The 15,750-nt window shown below is 39.0% G+C and overlaps 1 protein-coding gene and 1 long non-coding RNA gene across 10 annotated transcripts in view; one reads left to right on the forward strand and one right to left on the reverse strand.

Moving 5' to 3' along the window:
- LOC129500368 (uncharacterized) overlaps window positions 1-11,566 on the forward strand; it is a 65,606-nt gene extending 54,040 nt beyond the window's left edge. For 3 of the 4 annotated variants that reach the window (XR_008662540.1, XR_008662537.1, XR_008662539.1), the window contains 4 exons: window positions 4,077-4,139; window positions 4,759-4,875; window positions 6,114-6,238; window positions 11,416-11,566. This is a non-coding gene — a long non-coding RNA (uncharacterized LOC129500368). The remainder of the gene's footprint in view (window positions 1-4,076; window positions 4,140-4,758; window positions 4,876-6,113; window positions 6,239-11,415) is intronic. The other variant, XR_008662538.1, reaches the window with a different exon arrangement.
- The window catches only part of ZNF260 (zinc finger protein 260), a 112,952-nt gene that overhangs the window by 75,893 nt on the left and 21,309 nt on the right, over window positions 1-15,750 (reverse strand). For 2 of the 6 annotated variants that reach the window (XM_055310704.1, XM_055310696.1), the window contains exons 1-2: window positions 13,410-15,157; window positions 12,297-12,356 (exon numbers count right to left, since the gene is read on the reverse strand). The gene's annotated coding sequence lies outside the window, so the exon portion shown is untranslated. Of the gene's footprint in view, window positions 1-12,296; window positions 12,357-13,409; window positions 15,158-15,750 lie in introns of those variants that run through there. The other 4 variants (XM_055310697.1, XM_055310698.1, XM_055310699.1 and 1 more) reach the window with 3 other exon arrangements.

A 15,750-nucleotide genomic window follows, 5' to 3' on the forward strand; every position in this document is an offset into this window, starting at 1 on the left:
TAAAGTAGTTTATGATAATTCTAAGTATCTCTAAGAGTAGCCAGTAGGTTAAAGTATGGTAAGCTATATGTTATCAATATCTGCAGTATTTGACATTGATTCATATTAAATGTTGATGAAAAAATATTTTTTGATGAATTAGTGAGACCAGCAGGTTTTTTATTTTATTTTATTTTATTTTATTTTATTTTATTTTATTTATTTTTTGACAATCAGGTTTTAAAAGTGATTGGAAGTTGTATACTGTCATTATAAAGAACATAGGATCCATCATCCAAAATTCAGGTTATTAACTTTACCTTTAGTTGTTACTGCGTAACTTTTTACTATATTACTTAACTGATTTATTTCCTCATCAGTAAAATGGGAAAGCAACAGTGACCTACCTCAAAGTTGCTATATGTACCAAATGAAATAAAACATAAAGGACTTTCAGTGGCATATAATAAACACCTAATGACATCAAGTAAAAACCGTCTATTAATTAATGAACTTATAAAGAATAATTAAGGTCCCTTGTTTATTATTTTTTTTAAATTTCCTTTGTGCTTCTCCTCTTTCTTACAGTAAAATTTGACATTCTTAAGTCTATAGTTCCATGTAATGTTACCTCATTTCAGGACCCAATCTTCAGATTTCAGTTCTTCCTCATTAATGATATTTGTCACAAAGATTCTCAAAAAGCAAAGGAAGATATATATTCTTGTCCTCTACATAGATCTGCACACATAAAACTAGCTCAAAGACTTGATCTAATAAGTCACAACTTGAGCATAATAATAAAAGGCTCAGTCTTGTTCCTATGTCCAACACAGGAGTTACGTGCATATTTATTTGTTTCTGTTAATCTGTCCTTTCAAATATAATGTGAATAATGATGTGTGTATGATACTTGGATCACCCAGATCATTCCTATGTTCTATGAAAAAAAAAAAACACAATCTCTAAAAGATATGAAATTCTGAATAGCAGTCTTAATTCATACTTTGTTCCCTGATAATTGAAATTCCAAAAGTTTTGAATTCTTAGATGTGTCAAATCACATGGTGACCACTGCCACTATCTAATAACTACATGCCTAGAAGTATGATAAAACTGTAACTTTGTCTCTTCTATGTGGCAAATTAATGTGCCAAACTGCCTTTTGGCAGAAACAAAAAAAAAAAAACCAAAACATACCTAGATGCAAATAACTCATAAAACAGCAAAATGAATTCAACAATATACTAAAAAGATTATATACCATGATCAAGTGAGATTCCAGGGATGCTAGAATGCTTCCATATCTACAAATTAATCAACTGACACACAATGAAGGATTAACAAAAGGAAGAGTAAGAGGATTAAAAATTAAGGATCATCTCGGGATCCCTGGGTGGCGCAGCGGTTTAGCGCCTGCCTTTGGCCCAGGGCGCGATCCTGGAGACCCGGTATCGAATCCCACATTGGGCTCCCGGTGCATGGAGCCTGCTTCTCCCTCTGCCTGTGTCTCTGCCTCTCTCTCTCTCATTCTATGTGACTATCATAAATAAATAAAAAATAAAAAAAAAAATTAAGTATCATCTCAATAGATGCAGAAAAAGCATTTGACAAAATTCAACATTCATTTGTTAAACAAAGCGGGTACTGAGGGAACACACTTCAACATAATAAATATCATATATGACAAACACATAGCTAAGATCATCATACTTAATGGTGTGAAAGCTTTTCCTTCAAGATCAGGAACAAGATATGATGCCCACACTTGCCACTTTTATTCAGTATTAGAAGACCTAACCAGAGCAATTAGTTACCCAAATCAGAAAGGAAGATGTCAAACTGTCACTATTTGCAGATAACATGAGACTATATATAGAAAACTCTATAAAGACTACACCAAAACAAACAGAAACCACAACCCTCTTAGGTTCAGTTAAGGTGCAGGATACAAAATCAATGGACATAACTGGTTTCATTTCTATATGCTAATAATGAATGATCAGAAAGGTATTTTTAAAACCCTATTTATAATTGCATCAAAAATAATAAGGGGATCCCTGGGTGGCGCAGCGGTTTGGCGCCTGCCTTTGGCCCAGGGCGCGATCCTGGGGACCCGGGATCGAGTCCCACGTCAGGCTCCCAGTGCATGGAGCCTGCTTCTCCCTCTGCCTGTGTCTCTGCCTCTCTCTCTCTCTCTCTCTGTGTGACTATCATGAATTAAAAAAAAATAATAATAATAATAATAAAATACCTAGGGATAAATTTAATCAAACTGATGAAGGAACTGTACACTGAAAACTATAAGACACTGGTGAAAAGAAATTGAGGGAGACACAGATAAATGGAAAGGTAATCCATAGTCATGGATTGGAAGAATTAATACTGTTAAAAAATCTAGACTACCATAAAACATATTCAGTATATCCCTATCAAAATTCTAATGACATTTTTCACAGAAATACAACAAACAATTCTAAAAATGTACAGAATCACAAATGACCCTAAAGAGCCAAAGGAATCTTGAGAAACAAAGTTACAGTAATATGATAAACAATATATTAACATAAAATATATTAGTCAATGGACTAGAACAAAGAGCCCAGAAAGGAACTCACATACATATGGTCAATTAATTTATGACAAAGGAGCCAAGAATATACACTGGGACAATGACAGTCTCTTCAAGACATGGTGTTGGGAAAACTGAACCACCACATGCAAAGGAATGAAATTGGAATATATTTTATAGTATATACAAAAATCAACTCAAAGTGGATTAAGGAGTTGAATATATGACTTGAAATCATAAAGTTCCTAAAAGAAAACAGAGGGCAAGCTCCTTGACCTTGGACTGGGCAATGATTTTTTGGATCTGACACCAAAAGCAAAGCAACAAAAAGAAAAATAAGTGGGGGGCAGCCCCGTTGGCGCAGTGGTTTGGTGCTGCCTGCAGCCCAGGGAGTGATCCTGGAGACCCTGGATTGAGTCCCACGTCAGGCTCCCTGCATGGAGCCTGCTTCTCCCTCTGCCTGTGTCTCTGCCTCTCTCTCTCTCTCTGTGTCTCTATGAATAAATAAATAAATAAATATTAAAAAAAAAAAGAAAAGAAAAGAAAAATAAGTGGGACTACAGCAAATTTAAATGCCTCTGCACAGCAAAGGAAACCATCAACAAAATGAAAAGGTAACCTACTGAATGGGAAAAAATATTTGCAAATCATAGATTTGATAAGGGGTTAATATCCAAAATATATAAAGAAGTCTTACAACTTGAGGTGCATGGGTGGCTCAGTTGATCTTATAAGTGTCTGCCTTCAGCTCAGGTCATGATCCTAGGGTACAGGGATCAAGCCCCAAGTTGGGCACCCTGCTCAGTGGGAGTCTGCTTCTCCCTCTCCTTCTACCACCCCTACCCCGGCTCATTCTTTCTCAAATAAATAAGTAAAATATTTAAAAGAAACAGAACAGAATTGCTACAACTCAATAGCCAAAAACCAATCTTAATAAAAATGGGTAGTCTGAGATGACTGGGTGGCTTAGTGGTTGAACATCTGTCTTTGGCTCAGGGCATGATCCTGGGGTCCTAGGATCGAGCCTTGCAGGGAGCCTGCTTCTCCTGCCTATGTCTCTGCCTCTCTGTGTGTGTGTCTCATGAATAAATAAAATCTTAAAAAAAAAATGGGTAGAGTCTGAATAAACATTTTCCAAAGAAGACATGCAGATTGCCAATAGGTAAACGAAAAGTTGCTCAACACCACTAATCATCAGAGAAATGCAAATCAAAACCATAATGACATATCACTTCACACCTCTTTAGAATGGCTACTATCCAAAAGACAAGAAATAACAAGCATTGAGAAGGATGAAGAGAAAAGGAAATCTTTCCTTTTGCACTGCCGGTAGAAATGTAAATTGGGTGTAGCCAGTATGGAAAATAGTGTGGAGGTTCCATAGAACATATCAGTTTTATCTCCAAAACAAAATAAAACCACATACTCAGAGAGAAAAAGTTTAGAAGAAGGTACATGAAATTATCAAAAGTGGCTACTTCTGGATGGCAGAACTATGGCTAATTATTATGTTTGTTCTTTACAGGTTCCTTAAATACTGAATATTTTGCAACAAACATGCATTAATTCATCATCAAAAATATATAAGGTAGCTATTTCCACTTAACAGATTCAATAGTTGGGAGACACCTGGGTGGCTCAGCGGTTTAGCGCCTGCATTTGGCCCAGGGTGTGATCCTGGAATCCCAGGATCAAGTCCCACATCGGGCTCCCTGCATGGAGTCTGCTTCTCCCTCTGCCTATGTCTCTGCCTCTCTCTCTCTGTGTCTTTCATGAATAAATCTTAAAAAAAAAAAAAAAAAAGATTTAATAGTTGGAGGCTAGTTTCCTTCTGTTAAGAACCCTGTGAGCAAAAATATCTCTAAAATGAATGGGATCATCAAAGATATCTGTAATTGAAATTACTTCTGTAAACTTGTGAACATCCTTTGCTGTATCTCAACAGTGTAATAGGGCACATTCGTTATTCACATATCTGAATTAACAAAATTCAGGGAGGTGGCATTTTCAGACTCTTAGATGAACTTTAATCAGTCAACATGGAACTTCCTGCCAATACTAGGAAATTTACTAATAAACCCCTTCTGCTGCACTCTTTAGAACACAACCTTACATAAGCAATACATTCCTCGCATGGATTCATGAATTGTTCAACAAAACCAGTGAAATCTTCAAGTTTATTTATTTGAATTTCGTTTTTTTAACAGATTTGGTGGCAGCAGTAGAATTCAAAGAGAACTACTGGCATTTGGGGAAAATGAACAAAGTGTGGCAGCCCTTGAACACTTCTAAGTTCACTGTCTTGCCATTTCCAAGGCCGATTGGTAAGCCCTCTCTTGGTTTGAGCTCTGCTCTTTTTGCATTTGAGCTACCAATCTAATTGGCATTAAAGTCCAGGTTGAACGTCAGCTGGACTGACAGGAGGCTCTAACAGCACTATTCCTTAGCCCTTGGTTCAATCCTCAATTCCATGTTGGATCCCTTCCTCATTTCCAGTCCATAGTCCCCATTCACTACCTTTCTCCATTTCTAATACACAGTCTCCATTAAAGGAGTCTGCTAGTTTAGTCCACACTGGAAACTGCTGGTGGTACACATAGCTTTCTCTTCGCCAGCTCACAGTGACATCTTTTGGCTACTGCTGATATGTTAAGGTGCGGACTTGTTTGTTATGTTCATGTAAGTAAAGGCTTAGCTAACGGGATCTTTAAATTCCAAAGAGTTAAGCATTCCACCTTCTGGCACATTTAATTTATATCTAAGATCTATGGTCCTAGAAGGTATAAAAACCTACCTGCCAGTTTTGTGTCCTAAAGAACTTGGCTTGGTAACCATCAGTTGGGAACCCAAGAATAAGGCTGGACAAACACGTCCATTTGCACCTATGGCTGGGCAGACACGTGGGTCAATTCCATTTGTGGCTAGGGTCCTGTTGAACTGCTGCCAACCCTTATGGGAAATACAATGGCCATGATGGGAACAATGCAATTGTGTAAGATCATTTAAGTGCACCTGAATGCAAGGCTTTCCAAATTAAACAGAATTGGCAAGGAGAAGCCTCTAAAAGGTTTAAAAATACCAAAATAGTGTTATTAAAAGATTCCCTGCAAAAGGCTGCAGGAAAATTAAGTATGTAAGAGGTACCTACAACAAAAGACTGTAAGACTGACATAACTCCTACTGCTCCCCTCTATCCTCCTTTGAGTACTCATTCTCCCAATCCTCTGAAATGTTTATCCACTCTGAAGAATAATAACTGTAAACAAAAGTCTGCCAAGTTAACAGCCTTACAGACACCCCATCTCTATCTTCAAAGGACCCTTCCCAGAGTTGACAAAACTGAAGGATTTTCTGGTAAACATCTACATTTTTCTTTAAATGGCCAAGGTAGGTATCTGGTAGGTATCAGAACATGCAGAGTGGATCCTAGAAAAAGCAGAAGCCAGTAAAGGAGGAAAATTCTTATCAGAAACAGTTCTGAATCTCTGCAATGTCCAGAAAATTTCACATGGTGTCTCCCTTTCCAAACCCAAATCCATTGTGTTGATCCCTTGTCTTCCAGGGATAGCTACTGCCTTCTTGTTTACCTAACTGTGGGACTGGCCTGGCTTTCTACCTACCTGGGATGCGCAGGTTGTTGGTTCTTAGTACTGGCTATCTTTGGGAGCAGCCCTGGATTTTGGGAAGGTAATATCCTTTGCATGCTCTTTGGGGACCCTTTTTAGACCCAAGCAGGTTATTCAGTACTGCCAGAAATATTTAAAATTAGAAGTATTTACCCATAAGGAAAGAAGAAAATTGAGAATAATATATTTGAATAGGTGGATCAACTGATGTCAATTTAAGTTACAGCCCAATTCTTTGAGGAATTGAGAACTATCCTTACAAATCTTTTTGCACAACAGAAGTCAGCTTTAAAGGCCATTCAAAATTCACCCAATCCTTTACCAATTCCAAAACTTCCCTTGTTTATCTCAAAAGGCTAATAAAGGCTATTGGCCTTAGGAAACCAAAGTCCTTCTTTGAAGCACTTTTATTCTTTCTTTGTCCCTAGAAGTTAAACCTCTTATTATGTCTTTGAAATGTAAGCCTGAGATTGAAGGAAAGAAAAAGGAAAGAGGCCTTTTAAAAATACAAACTGCTAAAAGGGCTCTTTTACCCAAACTCCAGCACAATCTCTTTAAGGTTTAATTCCAGGGATGAAAACCAATCTTAAAAATCTTCTTCACAGGGGCAGCCCAGGTGGCTCAGCGGTTTAGCGCCACCTTCAGCCCAGGTTGTGATCCTGGAGACCAGGGAGAGAGTCCCCCCCCTGCATGGAGCCTGCTTCTCCCTCTGCCTGTCTCTGCCTTTCTCTCTCTCGCTCTGTGTCTCTCATGAATAAATAAATAAAAAATCTTAAAAAAGAAAATCTTCTCCATAAATATTAATAACTATAAGGTCTTCACATCTGTGTGTTTATGTCTTATGTCCATATACAGTTGTAAATGTATATGGATATATAGGAGATATTCTATCTCCAGATAATATCACTAAAATTAATTTGTAAAAGCCCTATTCAATTGAAGCACTTGAAAGTATGTGCCATTCTGTAACTCTCAGAAAGACAGAAACTAACCCAAATGTTTTTCAAGTTTATGTTATCCGGGGAAATATTCCATATGCAAGCTACTTTAAGGTTGATGTCTAATTAAAACAGGCATGCCTTTAGAGTTAGGATTAAATATACAACTTTTGTTTACTAGTTTACTAGCCAAGTAAGTTCATATTATCTCTTACAAAATCTGTCAACAAAAAAGTAATAGCTTGGGGAAGACTTCCAGGGAAAATGGAGAAGTAGGAGGATCCTAATCTCACCTCATCCCATTGATACTAGATAACACATCAGTGCAAATAACCCATAAAACAACCTTAAGATTGGCAAAACAAACTCCACAGCTTAACCTAGAGAAGAGGTCACACTGAAGAGGGCAGGAAGGGCAGAGAACAGTGGGAAGCTAACCCCTGCAGGATGGATGCTGTAGGGAGGGAACAGACTATCAAACTGGGGAGCCTGCACAAGGAAGATGAATCCCCACAACATTTGGCTTTGAAAATCAGAGGGGGCAAATTTTATGAGTTCTTAAAATCAGTAGTACTTAAAGTCTTGAACTTTAAAACTCAGCAAACTCAGGTTTGGCAGAGGCCAGAGGGTGACATGAAGCTAAGTCCCTGCCCTTAAAGAGTCAGCGCAACAGACAGCCCACTAAGATGCAGCATTTTGAGAAATACCTGGGCAAAACATGAGGGAGAGTAAGTAACTAATCTGAGTACACTGAGGAACTTTTCCAGGAACATGAGCTGGCAGATGCCATTTCCCTCCGCTGGCCCCAGTATTGTGGGAACCTGGGAATTGTAGGCATTCACTACCTAATTTGTTTACATGACATCCTGCCCCCTCCAGCTGGGCCTGTCTCAGTCCCTGTACTGTGGGTCCCCTCCCCAAGAAGAATGGTGCAGACCTTGCCCATACTGCCTATCCTGATCTCCTGTGGAGGATGTGGGCATCTTGGTACAACTGTACCCCTGACCTGAGTGACTTTGCAGAGTGGTCCGGTTGCCCTGGTCTCTACCGTGGCTATGAGTCCAACTGTGGAAGGGAACCAGCCCCACTTTATTAAAAGTGCATGCTTCACCCACTACTTTCAAGAGCAAGCAACACAGCTGACTTTCATAAAGAGACACAGAGAGTTAGGCAAAATGAGCAGACAGAAGAATAGGTCCCAAATGAAAGAACAACAACAAAAAAATTATAGCAATAAATCTAAGCAATAATAGATTAGCAATAAATCTAATCTAAATGGAGATAAGTAATATGCCTGACAGAATTTAACGTAATGATCATAAAAACTCATTGGACTTGAGAAGAATGCAGAACGTCAGTGAGACTCTGAATACAGAGATAAAAAAAGAACCAAACAGAGATGAAAAACCCAATAATTGAAATTAAAAGTACACTTGATGGAATAAATAGTAGGCTAGAGGAAGCAGAGAAACAAATTAATGACCTGGAAGACAGAGTAATGGAAAGAAATCAAGCTAAGCAAGAGAGGAAAAAATTATGCAAAATGAGAACAGACAAAGGGAATTCAGCAACTCCACCAAGCGTAATAATATCTGCATTATAGGAATCTGAGAAAAGAAAAGGGGGCAGAAGATTTATTGAAGAAACAAAAGCTGAAAACTTCCCTAACCTCAAAACAGAAATCCAGACCCAGGAAGCACAGAGATCCCCCAACAAAATCACCACAAGTAGAGTCACACCAAGACACAAAGTAATTAAAATGGCAACAAATAGTGATAAATAAAAAATTTTAGAAGCAGCAAGAGAAAAGACAGTTATATACAAAGAAAACCCCATAAGGCTATCAGATTTTTCAGCAGAAACAACGCAGGCCAGAAGGGAGTAGCAAGATGATATTCAACATGCTAAAAGAGAAAAATCTGCAGCCATGAATACTCTACATAGCAAGGCTATCATTCAAAACTAACGAAGAGATAAGGAATTTCTCAAAAACAAAAGGAGTTCATGACCGCTAAACCAGCCTTGCAAGAAATATTAAAGAAAATGTCTGAGTGGAGAGGAAAGACTATAAGTGAGAATAGGAAAATCAGGAAGCAGAAAAGCAATAAAAATGTATCTATAAAAATCAGTCAAGGGATTCATAAAATAAAAGAATGTAAAACATTATATATATAATGTGGGGAATAATGAAAGAGGAGTAAACAATGAATTCAAGCCTAAGTGATCATCTACTTTATGTAGACTGCTCTCTGCAAATGTTATATATAAACCAAATGATAACCACAAATCAAAAACCAGTAACAAATACACCAGGAATAAAGAGAAAGGAATCCAAGTATATCACTAAAGCCAGCAAAGCACAAAAGAGAGTTAGAGAAGGATCAAGAAAAACTACAAAAACAACCACAAAACAAGTAACAAAATAACAATAAATAAATACATACCTATCAGTAATTACTTTGAATGTAAATGGAGTAAATACTCCAATCAAAAGACAGGGTGATGGAATGGATAAAAAAAACAAGACCCATCTATATGCTGCCTACAAGAGACTCATTTCAAACCTAAAATCACCTGCAGATTGAAAGTGAGGGGATGGAGAAATATTTATCATGCAAATGGATGTCAACAAAAAGCTGAGGTACAAATACTTGTATCAGAGAAAACAGACTTTAAAACAAAGACTGTAGCAAGAGACAAAGAAAGACACCATATAATAATAAAGGGAACCATCCAACAAGAGGATATAACAATTGTAAATATTTACGCACCCAACATATGCGCACCCAAATTCCCTGAAAAGTTAAAGACAAACATAAAGGAACTTGGACTTACACACTAGATACTGGATGGTTTTAACAAATGTATTCAGAACATTCCATTCAAGTGGCCATTGAACATTCTCCAAAGAAGATCACATATTAGGACACAAAACATGTCTCAACAAATTCAAGACCCCAGAATCATAACCTTGAAACAAAGGTGGGCACTTAACCAAATGAGCCACCCAGGCACCCCTAGGTTAAGAAGTTCTATCCTAGGACATTAGTAAATCTGATGGGTTTTTTTGTATATTTTTTTTTATTGGAGTTCAATTTGCCAACATATAGTATAACACCCAGTGAGCAAATCTGATTTTCAAAGATTCCTTTTAAATGCTCATGAAAATTAATTTTATATTTTCATTGTTTTTGATTCATAGAAAATTTATGGTGAATACTTAGAATCTTCATATAACAACAGTTTTGTTACTTGAGGACTTGTGGGTTTTTTTTTTTTAAGATTTTATTTATTTATTCATGAGAGACACACAGAGAGAGGCAGAAACCTAGGCAGAAGGAGAAGCAGGCTCCCCCACCATGGGGAGCCCAATGCAGGACTCGATCCCAGAACCCTGGGATTAACACTTGAGCTGAAGGCAGACACTCAACCACTGAGCACCCAGGTTCCCCTTTTTCTTGAGGTCTTGTTAAGTGCAAGGGTGTTATTAAGTGCTCTAGAGTTGCACCCAGATTAATGTATCCAATCCTTATACAAACTGTAGGCATTAATATGATCACTATCTACATTTTACAACATAAAATTGTAGAACAAAGATTAATAACTATTTACATCCTTGAAATGTGACCAGAGTGAACGAGGAACTGAAATTATTTTAACTTCTAATTTAAATAAAAAAGCAATATAAAATGTTTTTCAATTAAACACAACTTTAGGGCAGCCCAGGTGGCTCAGCAGTTTGGCGCTGCCTTTGGCCCAGGGCGTGATCCTGGAGACCTGGGATCGAGTCCCACGTCAGGCTCCCTGCATGGAGCGTTTCTCCCTCTGCCTGTCTCTGTGTCTCTCGTGAATAAAATAAATAAAAATCTTTTTAAAATAAACAAACAAACACACAACTTTAGGGATGCCTGAGTGGCTCAGCAGTTGAGCCCCTGCCTGGAGACCCTGGATGGATTTCCGCATCGGGCTCCCTGCATGGAGCCTGCTTCTCTTTCGGCCTATGTCTCTGCCTCTCTCTTTGTGTCTCTCATGAATGAATAAATAAAATCTCAAAAACAAAAAACATTATTGTTTGGGTATATTTCACCATAACCACTGAAATTTAGCATCCAAACTGAGAAGTGCTGTAACAGTAAAATATGCATCAAATTTTGAAAACTTAGTATGAAGATAGGAATGTAAAATATTTCAACTTATTTATATTATTAGATGTTGAAATGATATTTTAGATGTACTGGTTAAGATAAATTGTATTTATCCAACTGAATTTCAACTGTTTAACTTTCTAAAATGTATGCAGGGATCCCTGGGTGGCGCAGTGGTTTGGAGCCTGCCTTTGGCCCAGGGCGCAATCCTGGAGACCCGGGATCGAATTCCACGTCGGACTCCCAGTGCATGGAGCCTGCTTCTCCCTCTGACTGTGTCTCTGCCTCTCTCTCTCTCTCTCTCTCTCTCTGTGTATAAAAAAATAAAATAAAATAAAATGTATGCAAAAGAAATTTTTAAATTACACAAGTGGCTCGCATTGTATTTCCATCAGAGGGTACTGCTTTAGACTCAAATACCATATCATGCTGCCTCTCATGGTCTGTACCACTGTGTGGTCTGAAAGAGTCACACTGCCAGATCTCAAGACAGTTATCACTGCTCAAATCTCCTCATGGACTCTCAGGAAAAACAACCTGCCCTTGTTCACACAGACCTCTCTTCACAAAACTCCAACCATATTCCTACTTCTAAAATGTCTTACTGACTGAAATAAATGGAACCATTTCCTGCCTTGCTTTGATTGAAAATCAAGTCTTTGAATAAAAAATCAAAGGTATCTGGTGTTTTAGTCTACTTAACCACAAGTCTCTTCCTTGACAAAACACATTCTAACATAAATCCTTAGTTTATTCTTGAAGAATTCAAATAGCTCTATTTCTGTACCAGACTTTGGAAAGAAAAGAGAACATGGGGAAGCTGAATAATTACCAATAAGTATGTGAATATTAATTGGGAAAAAAAAGGGTATTTGGAAAGGCACTGGAAGAGAAGGGGACCCATCCCTATGGTCTTGTTATTAATTGGGAAGGGTGACCTGGGACCAGGTCACAATTAGGTCATAGGATTTAGAAAGAAAGCAAATATTTTATGTTCTGTAAAACATATGACAATAAAAAGTAAATAGGAACTGACCTTGAATGGGCTTTTAAGTAGCAACGCTCTCCTCCACTTCAGGGGGCTTCTCTTGCAGAACTACAGGACCAAGAAGAGACTCTTGAGACTCTGGACGAGCTAAATAAGACCACACTGTCCACCATCAGGCATAATGCATTACCCATCACAAATACATTCTGATGGAAGAGTTAACTAGAAAACTGTTGACTTTTACCAGTATCAGAGAAAAAGGTCAGCATCACCTATAACCAGTGCTGGAATCTAAGTTCAAAACAGTTTCTAGGGAGCACAGCTGTGGTTCTGAAATATGTAAATGCCCTCCAAAGTGTATCCAGAAGAGGTTTACCCAGGAAGGAATCCTTCACTGTGTGTCCTACCTCTCGTCTTCCCAGAAGTCTGTCTTGAAGTGAAGTGTAAACCTAAATTCTCATTCCATGAGTTACTTAGGATGTACTTTCCTACTTGCAACTTTCAGGTGAAATCAAGGACTTCTCCTCTAACGTCTATTTCTCTATAGTTGGATCAAACTGGCCCTAGGCTGTAAGAACAGAGCAGAATCCAGGGAAACACGTTCCATGCAACCTACAGTGGGCCCTGGGTGGGCAACGCCCACTTTACCAATGTCCCTTCTATGTTAAATACCAGTCTGGGTACTGGGGACAAGACGATATATATATTTAAATGTAAAAAAATTTTTTCACTCACTCATAAGCCTATTGAAAAAAAAAACCAACTTCAAACTCCTATGTGTTTACTGGGGAAAACAAAAACTCTCCACCCATTTCATTCAAACTTAAAATCGGTACAGCCGAGCTGTCACAGGATCACTCGGTCACAGCATTGGATACCCACATCACCGTGTACTGTGTACTGATAGTCCTGCTAGTCCAATCGTACACCAGTCTGGGCACTCCAGGGCCCGTCACACACACACACCACACACACACACACACACACACACACTAACACGCCACAATGAACTCGTCGCAGACAATAGCACCGGAAACCACCTTGGTCCGGGTTCACGCAAACCCTGGGACGAGCCTTCTGGCTCCACCTCGCGCCCCCTGAGCTTAGGGCCTCCACACCGCGAGCCTCCCCCGCAACCCGACCTGGGTCGCCTCAACTCACCAAGCATAACCCAATAACCACGATGCCGGAAGGGGAACCCAAAGTCAAAGTTCATTCGTGGCCCTGGGAGCTGTGGGAAACGTAGCCCAACACTGAAAATGTTCAGGTCGTCGAGGGCAGCCCGTGGGGCAACGGACGGAGACTCCTGGCAGTCCCAGGGTGCGCGGATCGCTCCTCCTCGGCGGCGGGGGCTAGCAGCTGGCGCTTCGTCAGCAGCCGAAGGGCCGGGTGATGGTTTCTTGGAAGCGAGGAGTCTCGGGCGGACCTAGAGCCCAAGCCGAGGAAGTGATCGCAAACCTGGGCGGGAGAAAGGGAAACGAGGAAGCGGAAGCCTGCTGGGGGCGGGGCGGAAGACGGAAGCAGCTTGTGTCCGGGAGGACCGGGGGAGAACCGGAATCCCAGACCCAGGAGCGTTGAGGAGAAAAGAGGGAATCAGGAACCTGGTCGAGGAAGACCTGGGAGGGAATCGGGAATTCCCTGCTGAGGGAGGTCGAGCCAAGAAAGGCTGAAGAGGAGACCGTAGTTTGGGCGGAAATGGCCGCAGCGAGACCTGGGAGCCGGTGCCCGTCGAGTCTTCTCTTCACTCAGGCCTGTATGGGCGGGACCCCAGATCGGTGGTCGTGAACCAGAGGGTGAGGAGTTTTCAGTTTTGCCCCTTGAAAAAGCCCCGGCACCCAGAACGGCATCTGGCACGCAGCAGATTCTCATTCTGTGTACGTCTGTCTGGTATCCTTTTCCAGTCAGTCTCACGACAGACAACCATAATTCTCAGATACTCGCCTAATTTAGTTTTGTCTGTTCTGCAATTACACATACCTCCTTTTGCACATCCTAGTTTCGTAAGGTTTATTAATGTTGTGTAGTTCATTCTTTTTTATTTATGGACAGCATTCAATTGTGTGAATATGACACAATTTATTTCTTTTTCTCTTGGTGAACATCTGTTGTATTTCCAGATTTTATATATTATAAATAAAGCTGGCATGTTTCCATTTCTCCTGGGGAAATACCTAGAAGAAAAAAATGTTGGGTAACAGGTCAGCTTATATTTAACTTTCTAAGAAGTTGATAAACCTTGCAGTATTAGTTGTTAGTCATGAGTTTGCGGCTCAGTGGGACAATGGAGTAAGTGGTTTTTAAGACTGATTTGGTATTGCATGGAATTATGGGATAGGCTTAGTGGAATTAGCAATGTTATCATGCAATGTCCATGGTATTGTGGCTTTGTGAAGTGGACAAGATACAGAAAACTGAATGTATCTCTGTGAACTCTTATCATGATTTTGTGTATTTATTCATGGTGACTGAAATTAAATCACTATGTAAGTGATATTAATGAATTGAGAAACGCTGTGTCTAGTTATGTGTCATTTTGATTCTGCTGGCAGAATTATGACTGTTTCTAATCAAGAAAATACCAATAGAGATATCCAAAGGAAACGAAAACAGTATCAAAGATATATCTGCACTCCCATACTCACTGCAGCATTTTTTACAATAGCCAAGACATGGAAACAACCTAAGTGTCTATTGATGGATGGATGAACGAACAATATGTGATATATATATCTCCAATGGACTATTACTCAGCCTTTAAAATGAAGTACACCCTACCATTTGTAACAACATGGATGGACATCGAGGGCATATGCTAAGTGAAATAAGTCAGAGAAAGACAAATATTGTATGATCTTCCTTTATATGTGGAATCTAAAAAACCAAACTCCTTGAAATAGAGAATGGTAGTTACCAAGGGGTTGGGAGGGTGGGAGAAATGGAGAATATTGGTCAAAGGATATAAAAGATGCTAAGTTCTAGAGAATCTAGTGTACCGTATGATAACTAAAATTACACACTGTGTATTATGTATTTGAAAGTTGTAAAGAGATTAGATCTTAAATGTTATCACCAGAAAAACATGAAAGATAATTACATGAAAGGATGGAGGTGTTAACTAACCTTATGGTGGTAATCATTTCATTTCATAATATTTATGCTTCAAATCATCACATTGTACACATTAAACTTATGCATGTTATTTTTTTAAAGAATTGGAAAGTAGCAGGTAAAATAACAGATAGGATTACATACTTGGAACACCATATTAATTAATTCTAATGTGTTGAACTCATCAGGAAAAATCTTTTAAAAAGAAATTACCAGGATTCAATCAGCCCACAAGAAAAATACTTTTTATCTCTATGTACTTCTTTTAACAGATTTGAGAGGTTTCCCCCCTTTTCCTAGATGAAATCATGGAAATAATAACTTTTTCAGACACTCTAAGTCAAGGAAGAGTATCTAAAATACTTCTAATCACAGTCTTATTCTCTAATAAAAA

The sequence above is a fragment of the Nyctereutes procyonoides genome, unplaced genomic scaffold (assembly GCF_905146905.1).
Source record: "Nyctereutes procyonoides isolate TBG_1078 unplaced genomic scaffold, NYPRO_anot_genome, whole genome shotgun sequence".
Classification (NCBI taxonomy): Eukaryota; Metazoa; Chordata; class Mammalia; order Carnivora; family Canidae; genus Nyctereutes; species Nyctereutes procyonoides.